Here is a 22,335-nt window from a genome sequence, read left to right as displayed (position 1 = left end):
TGATCATGCACACAGGTGTTAGGAAAGAAAATGCTGCTGCTAAAAATTCAACACTGGCGAGCACTTACATGGGTGCTAATGCAAAACAAAATATCTTTCATAGCAACGGTATAAAGTTCATCGTTATAAGATTTACGAAACACTTCTCATCAAACACTCGCAACCGTTTACATCAGGCTTGTCAAACATGCGGCCTTTGCGAGCACACCTGCGGCCCGCATAAAGGATACTGTAATTTGGTAATTTAACGGCCAAGTTGCAGTTTTTATCATTTAAACTTGATAAACGTGCGTCGTTCAGAGAGAAACGGCATGATTTTCTTTATTCAGAATGTTTTTTTTAAACTTGGAAATAGCCTATCACCTTTTAATCGATTTCCAAAGCACCAACGACTTCAATTAATTATCGTGTGTGGCCCTCTAGACATTAAGAATGTGACCCATAGGGCCCTCGGGAGACCCTCAATTTGACATGCCTGGTTTACAAAACATACACTGGCTCTCAAAATGGACGACTCTTCAGCAAGCACTCCCATGCAAATGGGCTCAATCATACAAGAGCTCGAGCTCTAGGAGGTTGCTATGTACTATATTTCTTACGTAAAATTCAGCGCTGCACTTAAGGTCTTGATTAATGACGTATCAGCTCCTCCCTTCAGCTCAACGCTCCCGTCGGAGTAAGTTTGACCAATATCCATAGAAACAATCGCCGCCTTGACTGCCACAGTCATCAGGCGTCCGGAGAAGTCGGAATACTGAGAATATTCTTGAACACCGAAGTCCACAGTGTGTTTCTCATTTACATTTCCTTTAGATCTTGTGAATCTGTGAATAAGAGGACATATTCATTTGTAATAACACAACATGGCCTTATGTGTCAGTATGAAAGGCTGAACACCAAACATTGAGCTCGAAGTTCGGTGAAACATCAGTAACGGTACCACAGGCCGAAACCGTATATCGGAGGACATGTTTTGTATCATTTTAATCATCCTAAATATCAGAAGTGCATCATAATCAAAACACAAACATGAAAGTAGCATCCGTATCGTGTACAAAAAAAGATCTGAAGTTAAAAAAGAATTAGTCCAACCAAAATATAGACCTACCTGAGTCTGCATGAAAAGCTTTGACATCGAATTAAGAAATAGGAAACAATTCAACTCTTTATGATCACCATACACATTACGTCCAGTTAATTTTAGCTACGCTCATTCTTTGTTTCTTTTTTGCGAGCTTCCTAAAACTTTATTTTCTTGATAATACTTCTGTTAATAATTTGTTTTATGACTGCCACACAGACTACAACTAATGCGTAATTTCGTTAATCGTTAGTTCTCGACCTGGAACGTTGCCGATGGTGGTTTATTACATTTTCCTTAAAGTAACTAATAACATAATGATCAGTGCTGTCGTATGAGAGGAATCCCACAAGCACTTGTTCAGTACTGTGGTTTAACGATAAATACAAGCCTGCATGTGTTCTACGCAAGTTACAAGTAGGGACTGTCTTTCCTCGTGCGTCTCATGCCTTGCTTCCAAAGGTCTCTAAATCATGCAGATTTCTCCAGTAGACTAAGTTTCTTCCTCTAGCTATATTCTTTAATGACAGTAAATAATTATGTAACAATCATTATTGTAGGTGAGTTGACAAAGGCGTAATCGGAACTGTAGACATGTCCAGGCTTATTAGAGCTGCGTGAAGACCGAGTGAGATGGGTCATTATCTTACTAGCATCATTCCTTGTAGTCACTGATCATGTAATAATGCTGGGGCATTAACTTACAAGGAAGATTTACTGGAATAAAGTGATTGGTCATATGTAAGAAAATAAAGCCATGAAGGAAGGAAGATGAATATATCAGAATAATGAATGTATCAAATCTATCAAAAGAAACGCAGAAGCAAGCAAAATAAACGTATGGAAGACAATATTCCAGTGATGACAGTTCAAGAAACCCGAAGCATGGAATGGTAATAACCCGGCTGCGGATTCATAGAGCTACCTGTTGAAGCACTGTTAAAGAGAGAGCGTCACTTCGAAGATAACGCGAAGTTGGTGATGTTAAATATTCAGAATCTTAGGTGCAGTTACCAATACTACACGGTATGGGAGTAGGTGAGGGATCAATAAATCTGGGGTTGTTTGGGTCAAACCTCAATCCACAGTGACTATTCAACTTACCATTTAACTCTGGATCTTTGTTAATACACAGCACTGGGAGAGTGGCGGAGGGCCTGTTGTTTGGCATGGGCGAGGTTTATAAGTTGGGGGTTGGAGGTTAAAATAACGGAACCAAGAAATGTATCGTATGCACATCTTACTACCTTATTTTCACATCATACGCCCATGTTGTTTGAAAAGAACAACTAAAAATGATACCAGACACTCCCCAGTGGAACAACTTGAATCTATAGGATTTCTTAGGATTCAAAGATCAGACCAGTGCTCAGTAACTTTAACAGGATATGTATGATATCTAATAATCATAAGTGTGAGTTTTTTTTTTTTTAAGATAAAGAATTTGTTGACGCAAAAAAAAATTGATACCATGTGCTCATCAGTGTATAGGTAGCCCAGTGATGCATGGTTTCAAACTTTAGCCTGTGCAAAGATGCGCTGGTGCATAAGATTATTGGCTCATCGATTTCTGGTAAGAGGTATTCCGTCTCAGACTTTAGTACACAAACAAGCGTTCCGGTTGATAAAATTTCAGGGTAAAGTATATTTTAAAGAGAGGTACATTGGGTGTTTGAGAGACTTTTTCAGTTTTTATTTATTTATTTATTTTTTTTTTTTACTTTGAAAAGTCAGATGTCTGAATGATACAAAGAGCAAAGGCAAACAAGTTGTTTCGAGCAATGCCTAAGGAACTTCGTATGGTGACGAGCACGTGCGCATGCAAGACATTATTCATTTGACGTCAAAGAAGTTCAGATTCTAAGCAAACTGGTTTTAACATTTCATGGCAGTGGAAGGGAGGCCAAAGGACAATGCTTATTATATCTGAAAGTGACGTTCATTTTAAGTGTTTAAGAAAGACGCCAGAGCATAGCGCATTTCCAAACCAAAATTAATGTCTCGATACTGCAGAGCAAGTCAAGAAAATTACCCGACCTGTTTACTTACCGCGTAACCCCGGCTATATCTACTTGAGAACGAAATAACTTCGGTGCCTCTCTTGAATCTTTCGTGAAGATCAAAACTCGAGTTCCCTCTGCTATCAGATTCTCCAGAGTTATCAGGCTGGACTCTGCTTCTTCTTCCATTATCAAAAGCCAGTTTACCAAGTGGGATTTCAGCATTTGCTCCTTCATCTGAAAAAAAGAAGCCTAAAATGAAATACTATCTTATCAATAATGTACACATGCATTAATGCGTGCAGTGAAGTAATATATAAACCGCATGCCTTAGTCTCTTAGTGGAAGTAGCAGCAGAAGGTGTTAGCCTACTGACTTTTATCAAGTAATCCGGGATTATGTTGCTAGTCTCATATACACCCTATTAATTTCAATGACCTAATGTATATATACAGTAGATATGCAGTAAATATATATATATATATATATATATATATAACTATATATATATATATATATATATATATATATATATATATATATATATATATATATATATATATATATATGTATATATAAGCATTAAGCTAGTATCCTTTAATATCTTATTCACTCTACCTCAGGTTAATATATTTTCATATATATTTTACTGAAGGAATTTTAGTTGATAATAAGTTCGTCGCCGCAGTGAGCAGACGCGAAAGACAAGAACTTAGGACTACACGTGACTCGTAGTCGCAAATTCATAAATCTTTTCGTGGTTTCGAGAAACCCACATTCATTCAAACTATTATCAACTAAAAATTCATTCGAAGCAACATGTATGAAAATATCATATTTCGAGCAGAGCAAGTGAATATTAAGGACATTGTCTTAATCTTGTATATGAATCACAGTTGATGTGATAAAAATTCACACACACACACACACACACTTTTACACACATATATATATATATATATATATATATATATATATATATATATATATATATATATATATATATATATATATATATATGTATATATGTGTGTATGTGGTTAATACACAAATATATGTATATATATATGCATACAAATGTATATACATATATATATATATATATATATATATATATATATATATATATATATATATATATATATATATATATATATATATATATTATATATGTCTCTCTATATATATATAGCCTACACAAGGTCCTTGTACACCGTAGGAGGTAGTGCCGTCAGTGCATCTCATGCGGTGTACTGTAGGCATTACTTGAGGTTCTTTGCAGCGTGTCCTCGGCCCCTAGCTGCAACCTCTTTTGTTCCTTTTGCTGTACCTCCTTTCATATTATCTTTCTTCCATCTTGCTATCCACCCTCTCCTAACAATTGATTCTTAGTGCAACTGCTTTGAGGTTTTCCACCTGTTACACCTTTCAAACCTTCTCCTGTCAATATCGTTTCAGCTGGGCATGCTCAAGTCCCAGTGCTTGGCCTTTAGCCTAAATTCTATATTCAATTCAGATTAATTGTATATATATATATATATATATATATATATATATATATATATATATATATTATATTTACATTATATATACACATATGTGTATATATATATAGTGTGTGTGTTTATGTGCGGAGCATGATCAGTATTTTTAGAAGCATATCGATCATTTGTTTTAACAATTAAGTGTTGTTTACAATTGAACTACAGATATGATAATATTGAGTGAAGTCGTGTTGCCCGTATAATCGTGCTTGTTTGTATATAGCATGACTCTTTTCGGAGAGACATGCGTAGTCGGTTGAATTTATAATCATGTTCCCTCTCTGTATTTCCTATCAAATCGTATTATATCTCTTAATAAATTAAATTTCGTTTGATATGACGTTGGCGTTCTTCCATGATTGAAATCCCAATGTTAGAAGCATTATCAGTAGTACGTGCAAGGAAAACAGCGCGGTAATTTTTGCAAATGAGTATTTTTCAGACTGCACCCAAATTCTAGATGTTAACATGGCAACATATTGAGAATGGCTAAGTAACTGCTAGGTATTTATTTCTCTATGGGGGGGGGGCCGTCTCAAGCGTTGGTTATTATTATATTAAGAACTTTTGTTTATTTGGTCCGGTCCCAAAGGGTGAAAGATTAAATGAATTTTGACTACCACTTTTGCAGAAGAAGTCGGAAGAAACCTCTCCTTAACAAACATTTGTCCAGTGCAGGTCCCATGAGGAATAGGAAAACGGATTCAGATGAATGATGCAGACGTAAACATCTATCTATCTGTCTACCTATCTATCTTTCTATCTATATAGACGTCTCTTCCATAGTTTCGCCACGCAGCTCACTGACTTGATCTGATGATCCTTACCTTTTTGAAAATTTTGATCACCTCTTCTGGCGAGTCCATAAGCACTACAGTTGGTTTGTTCGTAGATGCAACGAGAATTCGGTTCAGCGTTGGTGCTCTGCGGTCGTTACTGAAGGCCATCAACCCGATGAACTCATTGGAAAGGTTTTTCATGGCTGGTTTCAGCGCATCTGTGGACAAGTGAGTTGGTGTAGGTGAGTTATGAAGGTTAAATATTTTAATGCAATATATTATCGTTCTTCATTAGTTTAGGCAGAAAATTCAGCTCACTATTTCTTTAATATTGGATTTCGAACAACAGAGCAAGAAATTGAGAACCCGAGTTATTAAAAAAACTGTGGTTTCAAAATAGCATTTCTCTAGGAACTATTGTGCTTTTTATAACTGCTTGAATATAAAAGTGACTTACCTTACCTTCAAGCCCTATCCTTAAGTAGGAGTCTGAACGCAAAAGACGAATTTGGAGAGAAAACGTCAACATGTGTATATTACCAGGGCTTCCTCTCTTTTGCTAGGCAGTTTATAAACTATTTCCATCGCTTTAGTTTGTTTTACGGGGATCGAAGTTTATTGATTAAACATTTCATCGAGAATTGTTTGCGATTTTGATGTTGTTTAGCATTTATTTTTCGTAAATAAATGCATCAGCTTATATTAGAGCACTCTAGAGGAAAGAAGTATCCTAAAGGATATCTGAGGTTAGGATGGTTTAGGGAATGGGAGAGATTTTTGGTTGAACAGTGTTGTCTGAAACTCTTTGAAGTGACGAGGTAACGTGGTGCTCCGACAGTATTTATAGGTAAATATTCTTTATTTATGTCAGAAAGACCGACTGGGAAACCGAATTAAATAAAAAAGAATGCATGGAGGGTGCCTAAATCAAGCTGACCATTGCAAAAAATGTGCCAGGTGGCTTTCTTTCGTGGGTGAGGACAAATCCAAATCCACCTCTGAAAAACAACCAGGTTTTGAAATGATTCGGAAAAGAGAGCAGTAAGAGTTCTGCTTTCTGAAAGGAAATCCTGCGAGTGACTGACTGACATGACTTCCGAGTCTCGCGTTCTTGCTTTTTTTCGTTTCGAATTTCACTGTTCTCTTGGGAGCTCTTTAGTAAATGAACTCATTAGGAGCCACTAGTTTACGCGTTAGCGAACGTGAAAGGGGAGTTTACAGCGACCCCAAAATGTTTATGCTTAGTAAGTTCAAGAAAACGCCAGAAAGAAATGATATCAAGAGGCCTGATTTTGAAGATAATGAGTAAGAGAATTATCCAAGAATCCACTGTGACGGTAAGATATTAGAATAGAAACAAACTTTTTGGCTTTAGTGTTATTATTGCAGCAGGATGAAAAGCTAGAAAAATAAAATGAAATTTTGAAGAGCCCATGGTAACTAATATCTTTATGCATAACGTCTTATCTGTCGCACAAAATCGTTCGTATCATCAGCATTATTATTATCACCTAACTAAACTCACCTTCATACTCTGGACTGTGGAGAAACTGTAGACTTCGATCTTTAAGGTCTTTTATGGTCTCTAGTATCGTTAAGACATCTTCGGAAGAAACGTTCCTGATAGAAAATACAAGAAAATAAGACACATTTGAACTATACACGTGCATAATACAACCGCACGCGCATGTAAAACAAAAGATATGTAATGATAGTTATTTCAGGACACTGAAGTTTAATTAACCTGCGATTCTGAAAAGTTATTTCTTCCATGACCAGTTGGTCCAGTCTTTTCGGAGGGACGGTATCCATAATGCCACAGACAGCAATGACTGATCCCGTTGTCATGATCATTAAAACCCGAACTAGAAAATACAGAAGAATGAGAACTTTTGAGTCAAAGAGTTACTCTTCACTTATGCTACTTTATTAACGGCTGTTAGAAAATATATGTATGTAATTGCTTGAAACCTAATGATTTCCACTAAATATGTATTGTTCGTCATGAAACACTCTCAAGGTGGAACAACTCACCCGTGTAAGAAGCTTTACCTGTCATCAAACTCATTTTCTGACAAGATGGAGAGCCGCTGCACCTGAAATAGAACGACGCTGGAATTACCCTGGAGTTCGCTAAGAGCAAACTAACTGGGTATATTCTACATCCAACTAACATGACACGGATAACAAACTCTTGGCTTTTTTGTGTGTGAACTCCACCTAGATGGGAACGACATGTCATAATCTAGCCATTCTCAAAAGAAACTAGGGAAGTAAATGAGAAAAAAGAAGGCTTGGGCTTGACCCGAAGGAAGCGATTAGACTTTTCTGCTTCTGGAGGAGGGAAGGTTTGAAGAGGGATAAACAAAAAGAGGACGCGAATTCCAGGTAGAGTAGACGAATGGAAGGAGGACAGGAATTTCTAGGCAGATATCTGGAATTGTTCATTAACATCTTTAATATTTTCCCCTTGGTTCATAAATAACATGAATAACGCTTCCAGTGTTCTTGCTGCTTTTGCTTCGCTTTTTAGTATCTCAGCAAAGCAATGCAAGGAATGCATTCCAGTTACTCTATGCACTGGGTATGCGTGATGCATCCTCATTTTTCAGCTAGGCTGAGAAACCTGTTTGCAGAGTGGATAAGCCCTTAAAAAGCCTCAGCAATCCAACCTTATGTACTCCCGCTATGTCATCTCGGGTGTCTCTCTCAGAAAGGAAGCTCTGAGCTAATCAATTTAAACAGAATGAAAAGCAGAAATCAACCATTTCTTTTATCATCCATCCTCTGGATTTATTTCTATATTGTCTCTTTCGCTGACATTCACATACTTAGGAGAATGTGACTGATTTAAAAAGAGATTTTTCCATTCCAAAATTTCCGTGAAACTAGTTCAATATTGCTGCAGTTTGCGGAAAAGACATCTCAAGACAAAGGCTCTAGATAGTGGAAATCTAAGCTACGATTCAGTTTTATCATACCTCTTATACTTGTTTACTTAAAACAGGATAGGTACAGATATAGGCATACACACGTACACAAATACACAAATATGAGAAAGACAACACTTGTAAACACAAACTGAAGAAGATGGATAATACAAAAAAAAAAAAGCTTTCCATATTACCTTCTTCAAGATATGCTTTTGATAACAAAGCGTTAAGCCAAACGAGAAGCTTAAATAGACCTTGAGTGGAAAGGAAGGTCTTCGTCTTCCCAGATGAAGCTCTGGAGGCTGACTGGAGGTGAGGGGCCACTCGTCTCCCGGTTTATGATGTCGCTCTCCTGCTCTGTGCTGAATGACTCATGAACTCGCTTTCGAATCTTGAACTTCCTCTGAGCATGTCGCGACCTTTACAATTTCTTATTTCATGTTTTCAAACACCTCTTTTTTTATTTTCCCAAACATTTTATATATATATATATATATATATATATATATATATATATATATATATATATATATATATACATACATTCATACATATATACACATGTATATTTTTATATATACACATGTCTATATATATATCTATATAGCTGCTTATCTATCTATCTATCTATCTATCTATATATATATATATATATCTATATATATATATATATATTTATATCTATATATAATACATATATATATATATATATATATATATATATATATATATATATATATTATATATATATATATATATATATATAATGTGTGTGTATATATATGAAAATTATCACCGTGATATATATACAGTCATGAAGCTACAATGTTGTTTTAATATCAATTCACGCTACTTCATTGGAATATCCCGATCAGGAATTATCACCGAAGGAATTTTTAAGTGATAAATGGATCGGTATCCATTTATCACTTAAAATTTTCCTTCAGTGATAATTCCCATCGGGGATATTCCCGAAGTAATATGGAACTGAATATTAAAATATATACATATATATATATATATATATATATATATATATATATATATATATATATATATATATATATATATATATATATATATTCTATATATATACACATACATACATACATACATACATATGGACTTTGAAAATAGTTTAAAAATTTAAGCAACGAATTTGCTTGCTTTCTGAGCCCTGGCCCAATGTTATCAATGTTTATAGAAAAGGATACAGAATTATTAAAATGACACAAATATTTTAGTTTTAAACGTCTTCCGTGTGATAGAAATATATAAAGAACAAAAACTTGTGCACAGAACGTTTTAAAATGAAGTGGTAAGTAATTTCTGAATTTTCGGACACTCACCTCAAACTTGGGACCTATCTGACTGAAGAGAATGATGCTACCCAAGATTGTAATCAGTCTGTCTATTCTTTTTGATAGGAGGAGAGCTGCTGCAACGATTGTCACTGATTTTAGTCAGCCACATTGTAATTTCATAAAATACAAGACGATGGGAACATAGGCCTCCCGTGGTCCTCAAAACATCAAGCAACCTGAGAGGGCCATTGTCATATTTGAATTTCTTTTGCAGGCAGAATGACGGCGGCAAACTAGTACTTCACTTTTTCAAAGAATTTTCAAGAATGCTGTGTTCTTAATGTGAAGGATAAGGGAATAAAAAAAAAATAAAGGAAAGGGACATAAGGTTCCACACTTAATGGAATGGAATATTCCATGACCTTTGTTATTCTGACGACAGTGGACTCACAGCATCCATGAAATATTACTCGGTGAATGAAAGTGGGAGAAAAAGTGAAATGTAACGGCGAATTTAATTTGCCCGATGACTGACATCAGGACAAGGAATTTCTGCTCGAGGCGCGAAAGATTTAGGGACAATTCGTTTGTAATTGACGTTGCGAAATGTTGCACATGAGCTGACTGACACCTAAGGATAAGTTAGTGATGCATTAAAAGTCTGGCTTCATTGTTCAAGTTGATAATGCCCCCTTTCTTATGCATTCACCGATTTATCCCCCTTTTTTTTTCTCATGGGGAGAGAAGTCTTGCAGAATTTTGATTATGGCATATGCGGCCCCTATCTGTTTATTTGTATATACATACGTATATTTGTTTGCTTATAATTGTAGTCAAGAAATATATCTTTAAATTTTACAAAGTAACTTCCTTCTGTACGAATTTGTATTGTACCTTAACAGCAGAAGCAAAAAATTATCGCTAGATATTTTATATTGTATACAGACTAACACTATATATATATTTATATATATATATATATATATATATATATAATATATGTATATAGTGTGTGTTTGTTTATATATATGTATATATATATATATATATATATATATATATATATATATATATATATATATATATATATATATATATATATATATATATATAAATGTTCGTGTATGTGTGTATACATTATGTATATATATATATATATATATATATATATATATATATATATATATATATATATATATATCTACATATATATATAATATATTTATATATTATATATATATATATATATATATATATATATATATATATATATATATATATATATATATATATAATATACATGCAGGTTCACCATAGGAAGGAGAAAATGAAAAACTAAGTACAGTGTAAATTTGTGTAATTATGTCACATTTTCAAGGTACACTTCATAAAGTAAAAGAATTATTTTCCATGAAAGAGAAAATCATTTAAACATTGAAGAGCAGTTAGAATAAATAATGATAATAATAAAACAGTCTTACAGTCCATTCTTCCCACAAAATAGCTAAGTCCCGAACGATTCAAAACCTAACGAAGATATGATTAGCAGTTAAACACAGATGATCTTATTGATCTTTTTCTACTTAGAAAGTAAAAGTGTTAAAAAAATTCTTTCTGTCAAAAAGTTAATAACATGCTTACAAAATTCGGAATATTGTTTATATAAATCAAAGAGAAAAGAAAATATATACAAGCATATATTTAGGTACTCTTTGATATTCACGAGTATATACTGCAGTACTTCATACGTCTTTACACAAATATAAAAGTACACATCATATATATACACATACATTTTCATAAATGAGAGGGTGAATTACAAAAGTTATTCATGAAATATTTTTATTCAACTGTTTAACAATTTCGTCAGTAATAAAACCACTTACAGTACTTTAAAAAGACCAGAACTGATGTTCATGTCCCCATGATATAGTTTTATAAGAGACGATACTAGGATGATACATTTTGTATCCTTTAAAAAAATTATTGATCTGCATTTTTGCCTGTCAGTGTGATGATCAAAATTCATTTTATGTAAAAATATGGTGTTAGTAGACTGAACAGTTCTTAAATTATATTGATGCAGATTTACTCTTACATTTAGGTTTTTGCCAGTTGAACTGATGTATTTCATTGAGCAACCCTTATATGAAACTTCGTATATACTGTGTACAACCTTCTGTATTTTTGGGAGTTTTCAAGCAGCACACTTCTCACTGTGCTGTGGTTAATAAAGCTCTGAAAGCTCTGAAAGATTTAGGCACTACCTTACATTTCTCACTATATGGTAAAAATAGTAAAGGCTTGTCTTAAAAAAAATTTTTCGTTTAAAGAGAAAACAGTTTGCTTAATCACCTTGAAAGATTTGTCAATAAAAGCTTTCAAGATGGCTAAGGAATTTTTCTCGATAAAATTTAAGAGTAAAAAAAAATCAGTATACTGTCAGAACTTTTAAGTCTTCCAGTGCTTTATTTTTACGTAAAATAAACTTTGATCATCACATTGACAGGCGAAAATGCAGATCGATAATTTCTTGCAATGATTATACAAAACGAAACATCTCACGGTCGGCTCTAATAAAATTTTGTCTTGGAGACACAATGAACATTAGTTCTAGTCTCTTTTTAGATTAGATCTTTTTATTACTGATGAAATATTAAGCAAGTGAATAAAAATGCTTCAAATATAACTGTGAGACCTTACATGAAGTTTATTCTCTTAATGTACGCACATGTGTCCGCAGGCATTTGTATATGTATATGATGTTTAGTTTAATATTTGTTCATAGGTGACCCCGTTGTGATTATAGGACCCAGATTCGTTTTCCGCTACCAGACATCATAATATCTTCATAATTCTTGCACTTGGATCTCAAGGCTTTGTAGTGACAAGCGTATCCAAAACAGCATGAAGAATTCGAGAAGTTATGAGGGCATTGTGGCTATTGCAATTACATATGTATCTGGTAAAAAGTGGCCAGTAGATTCTACATACATATTTCAGCCTAAAAAGCAATAAAATGATTGCTCACTTGGCTATGATGGTGAGGATAGGTCTATTCCAGCTCTAATAAATATATCTGAAAACGACAGGTATATGAACTGTAGGTATGCGAGGCAATAGAATTTTATCGTTCTTGTGGTCAGGTCAGCAATGCGACCCCGTTGTGATTATGGGACCCGAGTTCGTTCCCCACTACCAGACATCATAATATCTTCACATTTCTTGCACTTGGATCTTAAGGCATTGTAGTGAAAAGCATATCCAAAAGCGCGAAGAATTCTGAGAATTTAAATTGTATTGTAATAATGTATATGTATGTATATATATAATATATATGTATATATATATATATATATATATATATATATATATATATATATATATATATATATATATATATATATATATATATATATATATATATATATATATATATATATATATATATATATATATATATATATATATATATATATATATATATATATATATATATATATATATATATATATATATATATATATTCTCTCTGGATTATGGTTGAGAAAGGATATATGTACCTATATCTAGATATATATGTATATGTGTGTGCATGTCATATATATAAATATATATATATATATATATATATATATATATATATAATTATATATATATTTATGTGTATAAATATATAATTATGTATATATTTACGTGTGTGGATATGTATTATTATATATATATATACTGTATATATATATATATATATATATATATATATATATATATATATATATATATATATATATATATAAATGCATATATATATATATATATATATATATGCCAATCGTTGTCTAGATTGAAAAATAGCTATCATGGCTTTGACTTATTCTTGCAAAATTCAAATTCATACTTGACTTTTGGTCTCTAGGTATGAGCTTGACCTTGACCTTGCAATTCATATAGGCTTTATTAGTGGAATTTACATGCGGAATATTAATTCTCTATCTTTTATAGTTCATAACTTAGTCCTCCCTCTGAACATCAGCTTCATTAGTGGATTATTCATGATTAACATAAAACATCAATCTAGTTTTGTTTAAAGGTTGTGGGCAATGTTAAATTCTTGTTGACCTTTGACCTTTAAGTGTGGCATTGAAATTGACCTCAATATGCATGGTGGACTAAACATGACAAACAGCGTATCTCTATATAATGTAGTTCAAAACTTATTGTCGGAGAAGAGGACATACTCACAGGCAAGTGGATACATAAAATTTCTCATATTTGGACCTATATATATGTCTATATATATATCCCCCTCAGCTTGGGGCCACCTTGACGTGGTGAGGGGGCTCTTGAACCCCAGGAATCTGTTCCCGGGTTTAAGTCAAAGAGTCCCATATGGCATTATATATTTGTTTGGATTAAATTATGTGGAATATTCCACTGTTACTAAAATTTATTAGACCTGATAAATTGGAAAAGATATCATAGCTGGGAATGGGTTTATATCCGAAGCTAAATAGTGAGAACTGTGGTAGGACCATCAACTGCCCGATAATGTTCAGACCTGAGAGTTATCAGATTGATAGCTCAAAGGCGGAACTATTCTTTAGGGCTAGACCACGGATTCCAGTGGGGTCTGGTTCTAGGGATAGGACTCTCGGCATTCTATCCGGTTTGCCCATGATATGATTAGGGTGGGGACGATTGCATTCTTGAAATACTCTCAGTCCTAGCAAGCAGGTTTGGCTTACACTTGGGCCACTCTAATCATGTTGTGCCATCCCCTATGGGGTAGGGTAGGGACGCGGACATTTGGGAGTCAGTTCTCACTTGTGCCATTGTCGGAAGAATAAACCCCATGAAAGGCTGGTGATATCTTTTTAAGATTTTCAGGGTTATTTATTTTTTTCCCATTTTACTTCAATCTTAATGCTCAGTTGTGTTAAAGATTTAAGTACCCCTGATCTTTGATGGTAGCGGCTTGGCACAGTTGACAACTGCAGGAACCTCTGACCTCTCTCTGAAAAAATCAGAAAAATACGAACGTAATTACACTGGAGCCTATGCTCCAAATGAAAAGGAAACCAAAAAACCAAATATCTTGACTCAACCTTGACAAGCTTCGACTCCTCTTTGGGAGTGGAAGTTGAATCAAGATTCCTGACCTTAGAAATGGAGAAAAATATCGGCATTGGAATTAGAAAACTTCCTGTTGAATCGACATTCAACTACTGAAATGTCATCCGGACAAGTAAAAGAACAGATGTGGTTGATAGAAACCACAACAAGAAATCAATCAGGAAATTACTTAAATATAAAAAAAATATTGACAATGTAAAAGTACATATAAAAAAACATGACACTATGAACAGTGCACAGGGTACCATAGTACGCCCTGATAATGATGAACCAATAGAAAAGAAAATATTGCTAGATTCCCTTAAAAAAATGTACAATGTACAAGATTGCGAAATATACAACATAGCCAGTAGACGGAGTAATGGAAAAACACTAAGAATAGCAAAGATAAAATTTGAAGGCCATGAATTACCCTTAAAAATTAAAATCTTGGCCAAAGCAGAGAACCGAGACCGTATGTTCCAAAGCCACTACAATGCCAAAACTTTAGTATGTATGGACATACGAGGAAAAATTGCCTTAATACATCTGTATGTGCATACTGTGGATCTGACAAACATGCCACACAATGGAGGTGTGGTGAACCAAAATGCGTGAACTGTGGACAAAATCACCATGCAAGATCTAAGGAGTGTATGCATTATAGAATTAAAATTACTTCGGGAAAGGACAGGAATGCCTATAAAGAGGCCAAATTAGAATTAAAGGTTAGAGGAATGCATGATCCGCTAAGAAACGAACCTTTTCTACAGTAATAAGATCAAACAATGAAACAAAAATGGAAATAAATAAGAGTAACAAAAACCTGATAGATCAGTCTCAAAGAAAATAACCACTTTGCAAGAAGAAATTAATATAGCAAACGACCAAGAAATGTATACAAATCTTTGCTCAAATTCATTTGAGATATTAAGAGAAATGGAATCACTAGAAGACAGTACAATCACCACAGAATTATTAGAAGATAGTTATGATGAATTAGAAAGTAAAGAAAAAAAGAGACCTTTAGAGAGAACTCCACCCAAGAACAACAAAAAACCAACTATTATTAGAGATACATCCATTAAAATAAAGGTGGGAGACCCCAAGAAAGAACATAAACCAAAAAATAAGAATATACCTTTCTCTCCTAAAGTAATAATAAAACCAATGGAAACAGATACCCAGAATATCAAAGAAATAGTAGAGGAACAAACCATTGACAAGAATGATTATGTGATGGGAGAAGAAATTACTCCATCACCAACAATAGGTGCAGCAAGAGTAAATGAAAAAACGACACACGAAAACACAAGTGGATGTAATGAATGTTTCATTGAACTGTGCAACAAAAACGAAAGCATAACAAAGGACAGTTTAACAAACACTATACGAAATTTTATAAGATGCAGAAATAAAGAAACTACTAGTTTAGACACTCACGAAAAGGGCTGTATGTGCATTGGACACATACTGTCTTATAAAGAAAAACAAATAAATATTGTAAATAGGATTTTAGAAAAAATGCAAATTGATGATCCACAAAAAGAAAATAACACTTAAACACACTAACGTTATACTTTCAATAATTATATCATACAATGGAACGTAAATGGTCTACAGACCAGATTATATTTGGGAGAAATACAATGATTACCAAGGGAATATGAGCCAGTGATACTATGTTTACAACATGTCAACAAAACAATATCAACAATAGGTAAATATTCGTTAGTATCTACATCTAGAGGAGAAGAAGAAGGAAATTTAGGTACTGCTATATATGTACATAACAAAGTATGTTATGACAGAGTACCTGTAAATTTTACTGACTTGCAAATATCAAGTATTAAAATACGAATAAAAAACGATAATTACAAAATTTATAACTTATATAACCAACCTAATAAAAGTTACGACATTGATAAACTTAAAGATTTACTTAACAATACCAAGGAACCTACATTAATAGTAGGTGATTTTAATGCTCATAACCCAGTATGGGACTGTCATTGTACAAACTCAAATAGAACAGGTAGTAAAACAGAAGAGTTCATGGATTCAAACGACATGTGCTGTATAAATGATGACGAAATTAGCATATATTTCTCAAAAGCATATGGAACATTTTCCTCAGTAGACTTAACTTTATGTACAACAAGTATAGTTAACAGATTGGATTGGAATACATTTGATGACTTGCACACCAGTGATCATTTCCCAATATTAATTTCCTTATTGCAAAATAATCCTGCAAAACATGTCCCTCACTATAACATTTATAAAGCAGATTGGGAGCAATATGAAATGCACACTATAAATATCCCGCCATTTGAGTATTTAAAAGACCATAATGAAACTAATAAATTTCTTGTTAATTTCATTAAAAATGCGCTGGTAAAGCAATACCAAAGTCAAAACTCCATCCAACAAAACACAAGGTTCCCCGGTGGTCTGATGAGTTAACAGAATTAATAAATATAAAACACTCAATAGGGAGACGATTAGATAATTTCAATAGAAAGTTCAATAAAATGAATAAAAAATTACCGATATTAGAAGGAACTTTACAAAAAATTACTGTATTATTACTGGAAATTGATACATTAAAACCTGTATACAACGAAATATCTGCAAAAAATTTAAAAAAGAAATAATTCAAGGAAGAATAATTTCCTGAGGAAATACGTATCAGATCTCTCTAGTAATACTCCCATACAAAAATATGGGAAAAATTCAGGAAAATAAATGGTACCCATGTTAAACCACCTAGACATGCCATATTAAAAGATGGGAAAAGAACACTTGATCCAAAAAAAGAAATAAGTAATTTAATGGGAGAAAATTTAGCAAATGTAAGTAGTGATAAGAATTTAGATGAACACTTCTGCACAAAAAAAAAGATAAAATAGAATTAATAACAATAAATTTTGAAACAATAGGAGATATATATTCTAATAGAAAATTTAGTATGTTAGAGTTGGAATATGCTCTGTGGAAGAGCAATAAATCTGCTCCTGGAGGTGACAATATTTGTTTTGAGATGATCTGCCACTTAGCACCTTTGGCAAAGGTGCATTTTTAATGAAATTAACAAGAAATTTATTAGTTTCATTATGGTCTTTTAAATACTCAAATGGCGGGATATTTATAGTGTGCATTTCATACTTATTAGCGTTTTATAATCATTTATGGCTTCAAAATTTATTTCCAGATGAATGGCGTAAAGCTATAATAATTCCTATCCCCAAACCTGGAAAGGATCCCATAATGTAAATAATTACAGACCAATTTCTTTAACAAGCTGCTTATGCAAATTGTTAGAGAAAATGGTAAATGCTCGACTAACATGGCACGCTTGGAGAAAATAAAATTTTAACTCCCACTCAGTTTGGGTCACAGTGTAACAGATCTACATTGTATTCTCTCTGTAACTTAGAAGACTAAATACGTAGAGGTTTTGAATGAAAACAAATTACTGTAGCTGTCTTTTTTGACATTGAAAAAGCATACGATACTACATGAAGGTATGCTATATTAAAAACTTTACAAAACAACATCCGTGGACATTTACCTAGGTTTACACGGAACTTTTTGACAAATCGCAATTTTCAGGTGAGAATTAATGATGCTCTGTCTAGAACATTTCCACTTGAAAATGGTGTTCCACGGGGAAGCGTCCTTAGTGGCACACTGTTTACTTTAGCAGTTAATGATATCAGTAAAAATGTACCTATTGGCATTAAAAGTAACCTGTACATGGATGATTTTGCCATATATTATTCAGCATCCCGAAGAAAACATGCAGAACGAATCGTTAATAAAAGCATAGTAAAAATAGGTTAATGGGCCTCATCTGTAGGCTTTAAATTTTCCATAGATAAAACTCAAGCAATCATGTTTTGTAAAAATAAAAAGTGGAAAAAAGGTGAAGAAATAGATTTAAAAATCAGAAACCATAGTATACCAATTGGCCAAACAGCAACATTTTTGCGATTAGTATTTGATACTCACTTGAACTGGAGAGCCTACATTACGTATGTAAAATCTAAAAGTAAAAGAGCATTAAATCTAATTAGAAAACTATCAAACACTACTTGGGGAGCCGATAGACATACCCTTACTGTACTGTATAAAGCAACAGTTCTGTCCATCATTAATTATGCAAGTGAAGTATATGGCTCAGCATCTGATGCAGTGCTGAAAGTGTTAGACCCTGTTCACAATGAAGGCCTTAGAATATGCTCAGGAGCCTTTAGATCATCACCAAAATCATCGTTACAAGTTGAATGTGGTGAACTGCCTTTGTCTCTCCATAGAGAACTAGTAACAATGAAAAGTGCTTTAAGAATTCAAACTAATGATTCTTCAACCAAAAAATTATTTGAATTAAGAGATGTATTTATAAATAACCATCCACCACCTTTCCCAATTAGAGCTAGAAGATTGTTTGAGTCGCTGAATATAAATATACAAGTTCCTTTAATACTAAAATCACCTCCTCCCTGGACAATGAATAAAATGAGAATTTGCACACACCTCAAGTATTTATCAAAAGGAACTCATATACGCCAGAACACCATAGACAACATACAATAGAGCATGTAAATCGAAAAGGTCCACATTACGCAATATATACAGATGGATCTAAATCAGAACACGGAGTAGGATATGCTGCAGTGTCCCAAGACAAAACTTATCAGTTCTCTCTTCCTAATAATGCTTCCGTATTTACAGCAGAATAGTATGGAATTGCATCAGCTATAAAAATAATCAAAGAATCATCATTCAATAATTTTTTGATTTTCAGTGACTCGATGAGCGCTATAGAAGCTATTCAAAGTTACAAATCAAAAAATAATATAGTACCACAAATTAAATTATATCTCCATAAATTATATAATAATGGAAAAAATGTAGAAATATGTTGGATCCCTACCCATGTAGGGATCAAAGGGAATGAAGATGCAGACAAAGCAGCTAAAGCAGCAGCTCACATGACAAGATCAAATGTGAATATCCCTGTTACTGATTATGTAACTCACATAAAAATGGGTATCATAAATCAATGGCAATATATATGGGATGAAGAACCTGAAAGCAATAAATTGAAAGAAATAAAACCTAATGTTAAAAAATGGAGTTCATCATATGAGAGAGAGAGCCACGCACAAGTAATTTTAACATGTCTCAGAACAGGCCATACTCGTCTGACACATGGGCACTTAATGAGCAGCCCACATGGCCCGGCTCCCGAGTGCTCAGAAAATGCAGAGTAATAACAGTCAGACGTGTTATATGAGTGTCCAAAGTATGACCAACAACGAATGTCAACTTTTGGAAATAGATCAATGAAAGAAGTTTTGTCAGAATCTTTTACATTTTCAGTCATTCCAATTTTGATGTTCTTGAAGAACTGTAATTTAATTAATAACATATAAAAAAAAGTAAATAATAAAAGCACGAAAATCCTTTTAACATTTGTTGAATTAAAAAAAAAAGGGCAAAATGTAAAAATTTTGCTTAATTTATATTCTGAATTTTAATATACCGTTTTAGTATGTATGTAAGGAAGTCTGAGTAAATGTACTTATTGTATGTATGTGTTTCAGTATGAGAGGATGTGCCTATGTGCGGCTTTTAATTTCATTTTAATTCATTCATCATTGTACCAAATGATCTATTGGGTCCTAGCACTTGGCCTCAGGCCTGGACCTAACATTTTAATCAAATCCTTGGGGCCAGCCCTATGAGAGCTGAAAGTCAGCTCAGTGGTCTGGTTAAACTACTTTAATAATAATAGTAATAATATATATATATATATATATATATATATATATATATATATATATATATATATATATATATATATATATATATATATATATATATATATATATTGCTAAGGGATTCCACTCTCTCAAGGCAACTTTCCTTACAAGAATCGAGTAAAAGTCATATTGTAATTAATTTCATTTGCCAAGACACACTAATGGTCGGTGTAGAATTGCCGCTTCCATCTCATTCTGATTTCTCCTTGGCACTTAATCCTCTTTAAATCCTCTCTTGAGTTTTGTGACTGCTGTAAACGTTCTTATTCCACATTACTGACCCCACCTCAGAGGATTCTGTATGGCTGGAGGCACAGATCACTGGCCAAGTCTCACCAAAAGGAGAAAGTTGGGCACTCTAACCGCACCTAACCGCTTCTAACTGCCAGCCTTGCCCAAAGAGAAAGTGGGTGTACCCAAAATGTATCTGGAATCAAAGCCGTTAATCCCTTGAGTTAATAAAAATCCCTGCATCGCAGAAACTCGAGAGAGACCAGAGAACAACACTGAACGAGTCACACCTCCTGACTCCTGCTCCTTCAGAGCTTCCCTCTGTGGCTATATGCCCAATCCTAGTATCTCAGTTCTGGTGCCAGTCCTCCCCCAAAGTCCCTCCATTGGTAAACCTACAAGGAGCCATCTCTTCAAACTAAGGTACAGTAAGGAATTTGAGGTTTACCAGTCACTTATCTTTTCTTCTCCTAAATGTTTCCGTTTCAGAAGTGCAGTTCTCACATAGGCCTGACCTGCTATATGATAAACTCATGTCGTAAGTTTATTCAGTAGTGTTTCATGAAAAGAGGATCTCATTCGCACCCAGCGCTAGCCTTTTGTCCTCGCTATTACAGGACTTCCACCAGTGATTGTATGCCTTTCTCTAATTGCAGAAAGGAGTGGTGTCTCTGTGAATCCATCTGCCAAGATTGTGTACATGTTGACTGCACCGAGAAAATCCCTGTTGCAACCTTATGAAAAGTCCCACTGAAGTGTATTCCCCAGCACCTAGTTAACGGTTATTATTCATTTTATGTGCTGCAGAAGGACTCCATTGGCCTACCTTATTCTCCTTATCTTCTGATTTTTAATTTGTAAATACATGTAATTCAGTTGTCCTAAGAGTTTATCTCCAAAATCCTTCTAAAGTAAGGCCTTCAGCCTTATTCCTTCTCATTTGTTTTGCTATTATAGGTGAACAGTCAGATCATTAATGTGCTTGTGGTAAGTTTATTAGGCCCCACCTATAATAATTATAAAATGACAACCTTGCCAGGATCTTGCAGTCTTGCATTGTATCTTGACCTTGCAAGCATGCATGCAAGATCTCGGCAACTAGCATTGCTAGCTGAGTGCAAGACAGAAACGAACCCCTTTAGCATAAAATCCCTTACCTGCACACACAGTGGGACAGAGGTTACACAGTGTAAGTTTCTGTTAATTTAATATTACTGTAATCATAATTTGTGACTGGAATTTCTTTAAATCTTGACATTAATGTTGCATGCATATCAAGCATATCATTTCCTTACAGTGAGAGAGTGTTGCCATTCAAAACATAAGAATTTGCTGCTAAAGCATGTTACGAATTTGCATGTCTTAATTTGTTAGGACTTAGCTAGGCAGTGAAGTTTTAGAATTGTTACAATCAGGGAAAAGTGCAATTATTTCCCATACATGTGTCTTGGACAATTTGCAGTCCATTATCTAGGAACACAATGTCTGGCAATCCCATTCAAGTACACAGAAGAACGAAT

At 33.7% G+C, this 22,335-nt stretch overlaps 1 long non-coding RNA gene across 1 annotated transcript in view; it reads left to right on the top strand.

Annotated features, from left to right (window-relative positions):
* Positions 1–21,695, top strand: part of LOC136840961 (uncharacterized) — a 170,184-nt gene extending 148,489 nt beyond the window's left edge. The window contains exon 2 of the long non-coding RNA XR_010853803.1: positions 21,472–21,695. This is a non-coding gene — a long non-coding RNA (uncharacterized lncRNA). The remainder of the gene's footprint in view (positions 1–21,471) is intronic.
* Positions 21,696–22,335: the final 640 nt, after the last annotated feature.

Source organism: Macrobrachium rosenbergii, chromosome 8, assembly GCF_040412425.1.
Source record: "Macrobrachium rosenbergii isolate ZJJX-2024 chromosome 8, ASM4041242v1, whole genome shotgun sequence".
Lineage (NCBI taxonomy): Eukaryota > Metazoa > Arthropoda > Malacostraca > Decapoda > Palaemonidae > Macrobrachium > Macrobrachium rosenbergii.
This window is presented reverse-complemented; position numbering and strand designations above follow the sequence as displayed.